This window comes from Triticum urartu, chromosome 3A, assembly GCF_056163025.1.
Source record: "Triticum urartu cultivar PI428250 chromosome 3A, HENAU_Tu73, whole genome shotgun sequence".
Classification (NCBI taxonomy): domain Eukaryota; kingdom Viridiplantae; phylum Streptophyta; class Magnoliopsida; order Poales; family Poaceae; genus Triticum; species Triticum urartu.
Genome location: NC_141875.1, coordinates 170,202,248 through 170,218,134, shown reverse-complemented (window position 1 = coordinate 170,218,134; position 15,887 = coordinate 170,202,248).

The window sequence follows — 15,887 nt, the reverse complement described above, 5'->3', positions numbered from 1 at the left end:
TACTCTCCACATAAGAAAATTTCTTCTCATGAATAGTAGTGGGAGCAAACTCAACAAAATAACTATCATGTGAGGCATAATCCAATTGAAAGTTAAAATCATGATGACAAGTTTCATGGATTTCATTATTCTTTATAGCATACAAGTCATCACAATAATCATCATAGATAGCGGGCATGCTCTCATCATAATAAATTTGCACATCAAAACTTGGGGGACTAAAAATATCTTCATCAAACGTAGCATCCCCAAGCTTGTGGCTTTGCATATCATTAGCATCATGGATATTCAAAGAATTCATACTAACAACATTGCAATAATGCTCATCATTCAAATATTTAGTGCCAAACATTCTAATGCATTCTTCTTCTAGCACTTGAGCACAATTATCGGAATCCTTATTTTCATGATAGATATTAAAAAGATGAAGCATATGAGGCATCCTTAGTTCCATTTTTTTGTAGTTTTCTTTTATAAACTGAACTAGTGATAAAACAAGAAACAAAATGATTCGGTTGCAAGATCTAAAGATATACCTTCAAGCACTCACCTCCTAGGCAACAGCGCCAGAAAAGAGCTTGATGTCTACTACACAACCTTCTTCTTGTAGACATTGTTGGGCCTCCAAGTGCAGAGGTTTGTAGGACAGTTGCAAATTTCCCTCAAGTGGATGACCTAAGGTTTATCAATCCGTAGGAGGCGTAGGATGAATATGGTCTCTCTCAAGCAACCCTGCAACCAAATAACAAAGAGTCTCTTGTGTCCCCAACACACCCAATACAATGGTAAATTGTATAGGTGCACTAGTTCGGCGAAGAGATGGTGATACAAGTGCAATATGGATGATAGATAAAGGTTTTTGTAATCTGAAATTGTATAAAAACAGCAAGGTAACTAATGATAAAAGTGAGCACAAATGGTAATGCAATGTTTTGAAACAAGGCCTATGGTTCATAATTTCACTAGTGCAAGTCCTCTCAACAATAATAACATGATTGGATCACATAACTATCCCTCAACATGCCACAAAGAGTCACTCCAAAGTCACTAATAGCGGAGAACAAACAAAGAGATTATGGTAGGGTACGAAACCTCCTCAAAGTTATTCTTTCCAATCAATCCGTTGGGCTATTCCTATAAGTGCCACAAACAGCACTAGAGTTCATACTAGAATACCACCTTAAGACACAAATCAACCAAAACCCTAATGTCACCTAGATACTCCAATGTCACCTCAAGTATCCGTGGGTATGATTATACGATATGCATCACACAATCTCAGATTCATCTATTCAAACCAACACAAAGTACTTCAAAGAGTTCCCCAAAGTTTCTAGCGAAGAGTCAAGACGAAAACGTGTGCCAACCCCTATGCATAGATTACCAAGGTCACGGAACCCGCAAGTTGATCACCAAAACATACATCAAGTGGATCAATAGAATACCCCATTGTCACCACAGGTACCACGCAAGACATACATCAAGTGTTCTCAAATCCTTAAAGACTCAATCCGATAAGATAACTTCAAAGGGAAAACTCAATCCATTACAAGATAGTAGAGGGGGAGAAACATCATAGGATCCAACTATAATAGCAAAGCTCACGATACATCAAGATCGTATCACCTCAAGAACACGAGAGAGAGAGAGAGAGAGATCAAACACATAGCTACTGGTACATACCCTCAGCCCCGAGGGAGAACTACTCCCTCCTCGTCATGGAGAGCACCGGAATGATGAAGATGGCCACCGGAGAAGGATTGCCCCTTTGGCTGGGTGCCGAAATGGGTCTAGATTGGTTTTCGGTGGCTACGGAGGCTACTGGCGGAGGAACTCCTGATCTATTGTGCTCCCCGAAGTTTTAAGGGTATATGGGTATATATGGGAGGAAGAAGTACATCGGTGGACCTCCGGGCTATCCACGAGGCAGGGGGCGCGCCCAGGGGGTGGGCGTGCCCCCCACCCTCGTGGGCAGCCCGGGACTCCCCTGGTCCATCTTTGATACTCCGTGGGCTTCTTCTGTTCCAAAAATAAGTTCTGTGAAGTTTCAGGTCAATTGGACTCCGTTTGATTTTCCTTTTATGCGATACTCTAAAACAAGGAAAAAAGCGGAAACTGGCACTGGACTCTAGGTTAATAGGTTAGTCCCAAAAATCATATAAAATAGCATATAAATGCATATAAAACATCCAAGGTTGATAATATAATAGCATGGAACAATAAATAATTATAGATACGTTGGAGACGTATCACACTTCATCATCACCGTCACCATGCCGTCGTGCTGACGAAACACTCCGTCAACACCTTGCTAGATCAAGAGTTCAGGGACGTCATCAAGCTGAACGTGTGCAAAACTCGGAGGTGTCGTATGTTCGGTACTTGATCGGTTGAATTGAGAAGATGTTCGACTACATCAACCACGTTAAGTAAACACTTCAGCTTTTGGTCTATAAGGGTACGTGGACACACTCTCCCCCTCCCGTTGCTATGCATCTCCAAGATAGATCTTGCGTGATTGTAGGAATTTTTTTGAAATTGCATGCTACATTCCCCAACAATGTTATCAGAGCTAGATGCGTAGATGATATGCACGAGTAGAACACAAAGAGTTGTGGGCGATGATAGTCATACTGCTTACCACCAACGGCTTATATTGATCCGGTAGTATTGTTGGATGAAGCGGACCGGACTAACCTTACATGACCACCTTCATGAGACCGGTTCCACCGACAAACATGCAACTTGTTTTGCATAAAAGTGGTTGGCGGGTGTCTGTTTCTCCTACTTTAGTTGACTCGAATTTGACTATGGTTGGTCCTTGTTGAAGGTTAGAACAACAAACTTGACGAAACATCGTTGTGGTTTTGATGCGTAGGTAAGAATGGTTCTTACTAGAAGCCCGTAGCAGTCACGTAAAACATGCAACAACAAAGTACAAGACGTCTAACTTGTTTTTGCAGGGCATATTGTGATGTGATATGGTCAAGACATGATGTGATATACGTTATTGTATGAGATGATCATGTTTTGTAAAAAGTTATCGGCAACTGGCAGGAGCCTTATGGTTGTCGCTTTATTGTATGAAATGCAATCGCCATGTAATTGCTTTACTTTATCACTATGTGTTAGTGATAGTTGTAGAAGCAATAGTTGGCGAGACGACAACGACGCTACGATGGAGATCAAGGTGTCAAGCCGGTGACGATGGAGATCATGAGGGTGCTTTGGAGATGGAGATCAAAGGCACAAGATGATGATGGCCATATCATGTCACATATTTTGATTGCATGTGATGTTTATCTTTTATGCATCTTATTTTTCTTAGTAAGGAGGTAGCATTATAAGATGATATGTCACTAAAATTTCAAGGTATAAGTGTTCTCCCTGAGTATGCACCATTACGACAGTTCATCGTGCCGAGACACCATGTGATGATCGGGTGTGATAAGCTCTACGTTCACATACAACGGGTGCAAGACAGTTTTGCACGTGCAGAATACTCGGGTTAAACTTGACGAGCCTAGCATGTACAGACATGGCCTTGGAACACTGGAGACCGAAAGGTCGAACATGAATCATATAGTAGATACGATCAACATAGAGCTGCTCACCATTGAAAACTACTCCATCTCACGTGATGATCGGACATGGTTTAGTTGATATGGATCACATGATCATTTAGATGACTCAAGGGATGTCTATCTAAGTGGGAGTTCTTAAGTAATATGATTAATTGAACTTAATTTATCATGAACTTAGTCCTGATAGTTTTTGCAAATCTATGTTGTAGATCAATGGCCCGTGCTACCGTTCCCTTGAATTTTAATGTGTTCCTAGAGAAAGCTAAGTTGAAAGATGATCGTACCAACTACACGGACTGGGTCCGTAACTTGAGGATTATCCTCATTGCTGCACAGAATTATTATGTCCTTGATGCACCGCTAGGTGAAAAGCCCCCTCCCGCTAATGTAGACGCTTTGAACATCTGGCAGACGTGGTGTGATGACTACTCTATAGCTCAGTGTGCCATGCTCTATGGCTTAGAATTGGGACTTCAAAGACGTTTCAAACATCATGGACCATATGAGATGTTTCGGGAGTTGAAGTTAATATTTCAAGCAAATGCCCGAGTTGAGAGATATGAAGTCTCCAACAAGTTCTATAGTTGTAAGATGGAGGAGAACAATTCTATCAGTGAACACATACTCAAAATGTCTGGGTACCATAACCACTTGACTCAGCTAGGAGTTAATCTTCCGGATGATAATGTTATTGACAGAGGTCTTTAATCACTGCCACCAAGCTACAAAGGCTTCGTGGTGAACTATAATATCCAAGGGATGGATAAGACAATTCCCGAGCTCTTTGCTATGCTCAAAGCTGGGAAGGTAGAAATCAAGAAAGAGCATCAAGTTTGATGGTTAACAAGACCACTATTTTCAAGAAAAATGGCAAGGGAAAGAAGGGGAACTTCAAGAAGAATGGTGTGATAGCCTGGCTTAATAGGGATGATAGACTACTCATATCAATAAAGAATTCCTTCTTTTCCGGAAGCCATTCGGACAAAACTCCAAAGTTAAGCGTGCTCAGCTTGGAGTAGTTTCGGGATGGGTGACCGACCGGGAAGTTTCTCCCGGGTGTGCACGAGTGAGGACAAAGTGTGAAGAAAAGACTAGTATTGATCTATGGGGCCAGCCTAGATCCCGCCAGGAGTAACGACCACCGGCGGGTGTGTCCGGGGCTCTACAAGTTGGTATCGGAGCCTTACTGACCATAGGAGCCCCCTTGATTGATCGAACCACTGCCGTTGTTGAGTCTAGAAGAAATCTATTTTTGAGTCTAGTTATATCGGAGAGTAGGAATTCTTTTTACTCCTCAGCCCCTTCGTCGCTATCGTGAGGAATCATGACGTAGGTGTTTTCCCACTCTTCTATCCTTTTTCACTCAATTTTTTAGAATCATGCGGGTATTGTTGGATTGTTGCGATATCATTGTGATGGGAATTCTGTCTTGGTGCCTCCTGTCATTTAGGGGTTGTGGCAGTGTCCCGATGAGTTGATCTCCATGGTGTTTTCGTCACAGTGTTTATCTTTTCAGTTCCGGAATAAGAGGTCACCGACATCGAAAATGCTTCTATACTATTTGTGGTGAAAGTAGTTTGACGACAGCCAGTACTGGGAGAGCGATCAGATGTATTGCCACATCTAGTATATCGGATGTCTTCGAAGGTCTGAGGTACACAATTTCCGAGGTTTTCTCGGTTATGTGTTGACGGATGGATAGTGTTGGAGTGTAGGATTTGTTAGTTGTGTGAGATATTTGTGCTTCCCAGTATCCCCAACACCAGATTGCATAACCAGAGAGTTTCAGGAGTACATAGGTGGGAATTCAAGTAGTTATCTAGGGTTATCCTTCCAACAAATGCATGATGGGTTATGTATTTGTTTCTAGCTACTTTTGCAAGCCAAATCCTTTGTTTTCTTTTGAGTTGTTGTATTTGAGTTGCTTCAATATCAAGTGTTGAATCCATACATTTCCTAAGCGGTGTTCTCATATTTCTATGTGAATACTAATCCTTCTTGATCATCGAGGTTGTCATGTTAATTCTTTTCCAACCGGCGTGCTTCTCTTCAAGTGGATCCGATCATTTCAACATTGGCGAGATCAATTCTCAGCTTTCTCAATGTTGTTTGTTTCATCTGTCCCAAGTTGTCTTTGTTTATCCCGCCCTTCCACCCCTTTTTTCTTCAAGGATTCAGATTTCATAATCATGTATCCTTTTATTTGTGAGAAGTCTCTTCAGTCTTTTCTTTCAATGTTCTTATCCGGTGATTCTCAGGAAGATGCTCATGAAGCTTCAAGTTTATTATTTTTCATTCTCGTATTCTTTTCTAGTGGATTCAATTCAAGCTTTCGGTGTTGATCTTATCCCCTTCCTCGTTTCAAGTGCTTTCTTATGCCGGTGTATCTCTTAATCATTCACCTCTCGCTTTCCATTTGTTCCGGAGTGCTGAAGATATCTTGGAAGATTCGTTTCTATTCTCAATCCGTTCAAGGTATTTTGAGGTAGTTATCTCATACAAGCCATTCAAATCAACCGGTGCATTATCGCTTCCTAAGCAATATTTTCCAACGGTGTTTCTTTTGAGTGGGACCTAACCCACATGTCTTTTCCCGGGATCTTACCCGACTATTCTAATTTTTCCGGAGCTATTCTCAAATTCTTTTCATAGTTTGACGTAAGAATGAATTTTCATCAGTCTAATGCCTTCTCCAAGATCGCTTCCAAATTCTTTTCATCGTTGGTTCATCATTTCTTTTCTTCATTGTTCCGGAGTGGCTCATCAATTGTCATGGTGGTTCTCATCATCAGTCTCAACATTTGAAGACCGAAGAAGAATTTTTCCTAATTCTTGGTCCGTTCTCTTAAAGTTTCATGGTTCTACCTTCATGCCATCCTCTCAAATCATTTCTAGTTGTGAGAATTCTTTTCATACCCATCCGAAGCATTTCATGAGTTCTTTCCATTTTATTCCTACGAAGGCCATCATTTCGGGTTTATTCATTCTCAATGTTCAACTCTCATTCCCCAATTGTTCCGGTGCATCATTCAAGTATTCTCTAGTCAGCTCATGATCTATTCGTTCTCATGTATCTAAATTCTGTCAAGTTCGTTTTCTAATTCTTCCCAGTGATTCATCCCTTTGCTACGTTCTTTTTCAATTCCTACTGGTGGTTCGTTCAAGACTTTCCCAAGTTTGCGCTATATCTCTCCTTAACCCCTTTTTAACAAGAATGAGTAGTATGCCAAATCCATTGGTCATCAATTTAATTGATGAAGGATAAGCATAATGTAATTCTTATTCTTGTTTCATCGAGTAAATTCAATTCCTTATTCCGGAGGTTCATCAAAATTATTGGTTTCAATTGTTCATCTTTCTTTTTCGGGGTTCCAAGTTTTCTCGATTATATCATCGCGAAGCTCCATCTAATCAATGCAAGGATTCATCTTATTATTTTCAAGCTTCCTTTATTTGCGACCGCCAGAGTTCTTCGAGACTTTCTTCATGGTGGTTCATCAAGGATTTAATTCCTTCTTGAAGTGTTCTCCAAGATTCTTGTTAGAGGAGCTCAAGCATTCTTCATCTTGCATTCCGAAGTGCAATTGTTCTCCCTTATCTTTTGAGGTGGCAGTATATCATTCTTAATTCTCAAGAATGAGATATTTGAACCCATAGTTTCTTCATTGGAGTTATCTTGGGTTATATTTCACTTAAAGCCTTCCATAAGGAATGTTGCTAATTGTGGTGCCTATCAATAATCCAAGTTTCCTCCTATTCTCTCGGCAAAGGAGTTTTCATCTCCTTGTTGATCTCAATCCAATCAACTGTTTCCATTAGTGGCCGGTTGTCACCTCATGTTTTGGGATGTTTTCCATAATCTCACAACAAGCTTGGTCTTTTCGTTGTTGATTTTCCAACAACTCCGTTCAATCCTTCTTTGTAAGGATGTTTTTCTACTTCAATGTGGTAGAAGTTGTCATTTTCTACTTCGTTCTTTTTATTTCAAACGATTGAGCTTCTATTCTTTTCCTGAGGCATTGTGTTGCTGCTCTCTTCGAGTTATCACCCCATCTTGTCAAGTTCATGTTCCATTCGTTCCATGTTCAAGCGGAGTGCTGTCCAAATTATGTCATTCTTGTTCCTTGTCTATCTCGTTATACCAGTGTGGTTTTGCTACCTCTTGAGCACTACGTTGGTTTTCCCCGAAGAGGAAGGGATGATGCAGCAAAGTAGTGTAAGTATTTCCCTCAGTTTTTGAGAACCAAGGTATCAATCCAGTAGGAGGCTACGCGCGAGTCCCTCGCACCTGCACAAAACAAATAAATCCTCGCAACCAACGCAAATAGGGGTTGTCAATCCCTATAGGGCCACTTATGAGAGTGAGATCTGATGGATATGATAAGATAATATTTTTGGTATTTTTATGATAAAAGATGCAAAGTAAAATAAAGGCAAAGTAAATAGCAAAGGAAATAACTAAGTAGTAGGAGATCAATATGATAAAGATAGACCCGGGGGCCATAGGTTTCACTAGTGGCTTCTCTCAAGAGCATAAGTATTCTACGGTGGGTGAACAAATTACTGTTGAGCAATTGACAGAATTGAGCATATTTATGAGAATATCTAGCTATGATCATGTATATAGGCATCATGTCCGAGACAAGTAGACCGACTCCTGCCTGCATCTACTACTATTACTCCACTCATCGACCGCTATCCAGCATGCATCTAGAGTATTAAGTTAAAAATAGAGTAACGCCTTAAGCAAGATGACATGATGTAGAGGGATAGACTCATGCAATATGAAGAAAACCCCATCTTGTTATCCTCGATGGCAACAATACAATACGTGCCTTACTGCCCTTACTGTCACCGGGAAAGGACAACGCAAGATTGAACCCAAAGCTAAGCACTTCTCCCACTGCAAGAAAGATCAATCTAGTAGGCCAAACCAAACTGATAATTCGAAGAGACTTGCAAAGATAACCAATCATACATAAAAGAATTCAGAGAAGATTCAAATATTATTCATAGATAGACTTGATCATAAACCCACAATTCATCGGTCTCAACAAACACACCGCAAAAAGAAGATTACATCGAATAGATCTCCATAAGAGAGGGGGAGAACATTGTATTGAGATCCAAAAAGAGAGAAGAAGCCATCTAGCTACTAACTATGGACCCGTAGGTCTGAGGTGAACTACTCACACTTCATCGGAGGGGCTATGGTGTTGATGTAGAAGCCCTCCGTGATCGATGCCCCCTCCGACGGAGCTCCGGAACAGGCCCCAAGATGGGATCTCGTGGATACAGAAAGTTGCAGCGGTGGAATTAGGGTTTTGGCTCCGTATCTGATCATTTGGGGGTACGTGGATATATATAGGAGGAAGGAGTACGTCGGTGGAGCAACAGGGGGCCCACGAGGGTGGAGGGCGCGCCTAGGGTAGGCAGGCGTGCCCCCCTACCTCTTGGCCTCCTGTTTCTTTTCTTGACGTAGGGTCCAAGTCTCTCTGGTCTTATTCGTTGAGAAAATCACGTTCCCAAAGGTTTCATTCTGTTTGGACTCCGTTTGATATTCCTTTTCTTTGAAACCCTAAAACAGGCAAAAAACAACAATTCTAGGTTGGGCCTCCGGTTAATAGGTTAGTCCCAAAAATAATATAAAAGTGGATAATAAAGCCAAATAATGTGCAAAACAGTAGATAATATAGCATGGAGCAATCAAAAATTATAGATACGTTGGAGACGTATCAGGTTTCATATTATTTTGGTTCGTTAAGCTCTTGTGTCATGACTTTCAACCCACAAGGTTCTCAAAATGTTCCTTGTTCCTCTTTTATAATGGAGCTTTTCAATCTCATTCATCTCCGTTGCATTCTTTCTTTAAAGTTGTCCAACCTCTCAAGGCTCGTGGTCTCACTCGTTTGTCAAAGAAACAACTTTGTTTTACCTCTTCCTTTTCCACTTCTCTCCTATGCCATCCCTAGATCTCGGGGCGAGATCTCTTGTAAGTGGAGGAGAGTTGTAATGACCCGAGACCGACGCTCCAGAGGCCTTCCAGTTATTTCGTTGTTGCTGTGTGTTTTAGTTGTTTGTTGCATCTCATCATTGCATCATTTGCATTGCATCATGTCATCATTACCAACTTAAATGTTTTCTCTAAATTGCATAGATCTTTAGATCTATTTAAACCCCTGTTCAAGAATTCATCCGATTAACCAGTTAACTTGCCGATTAATCCCTACTCATAGGGTCCCCGAGTAGCCGATTACCTGATAAATTGTCCGATTAATTGATTAAATGGCCGATTAACTTGCCAATTAGCCTATTAATCCCCTACTCACCAGCCGACCGAGCAGCTACCAGTTAACGATTTCCTCAACAATGATTTAAACTGAGGGAATTCACATGGTGAGTTCTCTTTATAACATATCCTCCCAATATTTAGGGAGCTATATTAAACCTTTCCATTGTCTTGGAATCACCCATAACACATTTTCACCGTTCTTCAAATTTCCTTTTTATCCAACTTAACTTCTTTTCTTCCTTTGGAGCCTTTTAGCAAAATTGAGTTGCAATTTTAGTTTATCCATAAATGTCCAGCTTCTGCCCATAAATCATGCTATTCATGTAGGGTTACCAGTTAAAATCTCATCTCATTTGGTCTCTATTTAAATAGCTTCCAAATTCAGACAATTTGAGTTTTATTCAAATTCATTTGAATTTGTATCTTCTAAACTGTTTCCAACCATTTTCATTAAATCCTCTATATTTTTCTGTCTCCAGGAAAATATGTCACTTGTTGGAATTCCAGCTCTACCCTTCATTTTTCTTTGCAAGTTTTCTGTTAAGATTAGAATTAGAGAGAGAGAGAGAGAGTGGAGAGCCAGCTCAACTGGGCCTCCCAACTCCCATGCCAGCCCTCCTAGGCCCATCTGCACCTAAGGCCCAGCAGCCCCCGCTCCTAGCCCTAGCCACTAGGGCGCCCGACCCCCCTCCTCTCGATCTCACCCTCTCCCTCCCGCAGCGCCGCCATCTCCCCTCGATCCCCATCTCCCTAGCGGCCTCTCTCTCCCGATCCCATCGTCCCTTTCCCTCGATCCCCTCCTTGTTCATCGCGGCGCCGACCTCCTCCTCGATACCGGCCTCGCCGCCGAGCGTCGTTCCTCCGCGTGAGCCTCCTCCTCACCGCCATTGGTGTCACGCCATCGGGCCTCCCCGTCGCCCTCATCGACAACCAGCGCTGCCCCTGCAGCCTCCCCTACTTCGTGTCGCCGCCTCCCCATGGCGTCGCACCCGGCCTCCCGCGCCACCATCGAAGCGGCCATCTCCGCCCGTGAACCAGGCCGGCCTGCCGCCACCATCGCGACCCCGCGTCCCCTCCGGCTCTCGTTGCCCCTGCCTCGACGCCTGCTTCGCCTCCCCATGCTCCAGTCGCATCGACGTCCGGAGTTCCAAGTCCACCACCTGCGTTGTTCGTCCCAAGATCCGGCAAGGTCACTGCCGGATCTGACTCTGGTGCCCCGTCCGTGTTGGAGTTGACCTCCACCGCAGGCCACCCGCCAAGCCGCAGGAGCAGCGTCGCCACTGCCTTGCTTCTGCATTGTTCGCCAAGTCCTGCTGGAGGCCATGCGCGTGCCCGTGCTGACCACGTCAGTGTGGGCCCCATTCGCCAGCAGCCGCATGCCACACATCCCTCAAGTCCCAGCGGCCTCGATCGCCTCCGCGCTAGCCCTGCTCAAGCCGCCAAGACCGCGGCAACATGTCCCGTGTACGACTACACAAATACACAAGTCTCCCTGAACCCACTTGGATGCCAAGTACCACGACGCCCGGAGCCCTCGGATCCGTTAAGTTCAACTACAACGTGTGTATGACTACCATCACTGAAGACACGTGTAACGCAAGGGTCAAGTTCGACTACCTTCGTGTGTACCACTACCGTCGACCCTCGAAGATCCCGTGGACGTCAAGTTCCTCACTACGACCCCGAACATCTACAGAATGTGTACGACTACGAAACGTGTACCACTACTTCCACCACCATCGCCGAGTACCACTACTTTCCACGACGACCGTGAACGACTACACCGCTTGACCCAAACCACCCCGAATGCACGCTTCGAAGGTATAACCCCGAGACGACCGTCCGTGGGCGAATGCACATGCGTCTTATGAGATGCTTGTGTTTGCACCATGTTGGAATCGCCGCTTGTGCATTCCTCATTTGCCATGACACGTGGGAACTTGGTATCTAGAATCACCCCGTCATCCTTGCATAACACGCTCCTGTCACACTTCCTTTTGCACCAACATCTCGACGAGTTGTCAGATCATCGGAATATTGTCGTGGCACCATTTCCGTTGTCATTGTCGTGGCACCCCATTTGTTTTGCCACGGTGACAAGTGCTTCATAACATGCTCATGTCAACATTTTCATAAAAATCGCATAAAACTTGTGCATGTCATCCGCATCATGATAACAACATTTAAGATGTTTAAAATTGTTGTTTGCATTAATTCAAAATATGCATATGGGGATTTTTTCCAGAATTGTTGTTTGTTATTTTCGACCTCATTTAAATTTCCTAAAATGTGTAGTTTACTTATGCCTCACTTCTTGCCATGTTAACCAATATTTAATATTGTTGAGTACATAAACAAGAGTGAACTAAATAATTGAATGTGGTGCTTCGTCAATATGCAACTCGGGACATATTGGGCTCCACTTAACTTGTAGTACTGTTTGTTGTACTTTGTCATGCCATGCCTTATTTAAATGGACATGCATCATACTTGGTTGTGCATCATGCCATGTTTATGTTTCTTGGTTCACTGTGTTGTTTGCTTCTTTCCGGTTGTGCTTCTTCTCGAAAGTTCCAGTTACGTTGCGATTGTGAGGATCTGTTCGACTACATTGGTTCATCTTCTTCTACATGGATTTGATCTTCTTCCTAGCGGGATTTCAGGCAAGATGACCATCACCTTGGATCTCACTACTATCTTTGCTATGCTAGTTGACTCGATGCTATCGCTATGTCGCGCTACGTACCGCTCGTTTATCAAGCCTCCCAACTTGCCATGACAGCCTCTAACCTTTTCACCCTTCATAGCAAACTGTTGTTTGGCTATGTTACCGCTTTGCTCAGCCCCTCTTATAGCATTGCTAGTTGCAGGTGCAATTGCAGGTTGTTCCATGTGTTGGGTTCTACGGTAGGGTGTGTCGACTGCAAATTAAAATTTTCCTATGCGCAGAACAACGAAGAACATGCTACGGGAGATGGATCACAGTTCGTTACCACTAGACGCGTAGTGTCATGCAGCAGAAGAAGAGTTGGGGCAGCGCGTCCACGTGGATCATCTCATCCTCGTCCGATCTCCCTCGTACAGCCGGTAGTCGGTTCCCACGCACAGGTTCGCCAGAGCGGCGCAAGTGCACTGCCTTTAACGGTATCCGCGCATGTAGGAGGAATGTCGTGCGGCGGACTGCTAGGTCCGATCATACAACCGGCGGCGAGTGGAGGTGTCTATTCGCAACACATGCAAACCCTAGTGACAGCCCTGAAGCGATCAATCGTGTGAGTGTGCGGCACCTCCACTTTATATAGGCGTCCGTCGCGGGCTTAAGGCCTCGCACGGACCCTAAAGTCCATAAGTCTACTCGGACACAATCCGAATATAGCTGGATCACATCCGACCAGTGTCATCGGATCCAACCTCGTAGGTTCCTTCCCTTAAGCGCGCGACCCCTTAGGTTCAAGCCGGCTTGGTTGTAGTTTGGATCACCTCTGAACTGCACAGTTGGTAGCAGCCTCTAGCAAGGCATGCCGAACACCAAACAGACTATGAAGCAAGTTAGGCGAACCTGTACATCATACTTCCATTTCTTTTGCCACACGATATATGTTGTCGGGCTCAAGGCGAGTCTGTCATCCTTGTGCTAGCCCGACCTCTTTCTCGTTCCAGTGATGCCGACCCAAAACCAGATTATCTCATAGTCCTTGTCACATGTCCATGCTTATCCTGGTCGGATCACACGAGGGGCCCAGAGTATATCTCTCCTGATCGGAGGGGCAAATCCCATCTTGCTCGACCACGTCTCGCAGCATGGTTCTGGACAAACCCGAAACCTACCTTATAACTACCCAGTTACGGAGTAGCGTTTGGTTGGCCCAAAGCAAGTCTGTCACCATCCCGAGTACATGCGTCAGCTCAGGTCTTAGGACATAGAACATATGTTGTACTCGAGACTCACAGATGACATATCGCTGCGTCTCATAGTTGGGTCTGTCCGACTCGGACCTTTTCCCGACTCGGATCCGACTACGTCGAATTCAACAAGATCCTTCCAAGTCCATATTATCTGGTTAGCATCCAATGCTCCATGGCTAGTGAGACCAAGCCATCGACCGTGTCATATGCTAGTCTAGTTGGCTACGCGTCCACACAGCCCTTTCGACTAGGGACCTTTTAGGACAGTCATCGTACAATGCATAGTCCCACAAACAAGTCATGTACTTGCTGATACACATCATTGATAATGTCCAAGGACTATCTTTATCCATAAACACATAGGAAATATCATCATACATGATTGCCTCTAGGGCATATCTCCAACACCATGTTGGGACATGGATATCATGGGATATCATAACATCTCTTATTTAATTAATGCATCTATATACTTGGTAAAGGGTGGAAGGCTCGTCCTTTTTCCTGGTGTTTTGTTCCACTCTTGCCGCCCTAGTTTCCATCATACCGGTGTTATGTTCCTTGATTTTGTGTCCCTAACATGATGAGGGTTTATGGGCCCCTCTTGACAGTTCGCTTTGAATAAAACTCTTCCAGCAAGGCCCAACATTGGTTTTACCTTTTTCCCAACATAATAACTAAACCTGATAATTAATTAATTAGCATAGGCGGTTGCGTCCCCGAGGATTATTTCAACATAATACAGGGGGCCTGTGCTGATGGTGTTGGTCCCAAAACAGAGCCACTTGTGGTGCCGCCCCTTCACCTAGGGTATTTGGTTGCCGTACGTAGTGTTCATCCGGACGTGGCATGGGACGAGATACGCGCGGCTACTATCAGGGTGTCGGCACGCCGCGATGTCTTGCTAGACTTGTTTTACCATTGTCGAAATGTCTTGTGCACCGGGATTCCGAGTCTGATCGGAGGGTCCCGAGATGTAGGATTGTCTCCACGGATTGTGAGCTTGTCATGGGCTAAGTTGGGACACCCCTGCAGAGTTTAAACTTTCGAGAGCCATTCCCGCGGCTATGTGGCAGATGGGAATTTTTAATGTACGGTTGTAGAGAACTTGACACGAGATTCAAAATAAAATACACCAACCGTGTGTGTAACCGTGACGTGTCTCTTTTCGAATGAGTTCGAGAAGAGAACACGGTGGTGTTATGTTTGAATGTAAGTAGTTCAGGACCACTTCTTGATCATTACTAGTTTGCAACCGTTTGCGTAGTTTCTCATCTTACTCTTGTACTCATAAGTTAGCCACCATACAGTGCTTAGTGCTTGCTACAACCTCACCACTTATCCATTCCATACCTATTAACCTTTGCTAGTCTTGATACCCATGTTAATGGGATTGCTGAGTCCTCCTGGCTCACAGTTTACTACAACCACAGTTGCAGGTACATGTAATGCGATGATCTAATGTGAGAGTGATGCTTGATTGCTTTTGGAGTTCTTCTTCTTCTTCTTCTTCGATCAATGGATAGGTTCCGGGTCGGGGAGCCTGGGATTAGCAGGGTGGATGTCGTTCTTTTTTTTGTTTTATTTCATCCGTAGTCAGATCCTGCTCTTCTGTATGATGATTGCTATGTATTGATGTATTGATGTATTCATGTTGTGGCTTGCGGCGAGTGTAAGCCTTTATCTTGTATTCTCATCCATTCAGTACATGGTATGTTGTAATGATATCCACCTTGCTATGCGCTTGAAATGTGGTTGAGCCCCAATCATGAATTCATCACGTGATTGGGATAGAACCGCATCTTGGGCGCTACAAGTTGGTATCAGAGCCGACCCTCGCGGTTACACGGATGTTTGCGGACAGGTATGCGGTCATGTTGTTCATGACGTTTGTGACCCATCGTGGCACACGACATGGCACATGTGCCGGACTGAATGCACAGACGTATGTGGCAAGAGGGAACGTTCCTATGGCCCGATGGGGACGTCGGTTCCTCTAAGTGGGGGTGTATGTGATAGCCTCGCTTAATAGGGATGATAGACTACTAATATCAATAAGGAATTCCTTCTTTTCTGAAAGCCATTCGGACAGAACTTCAAAGTTA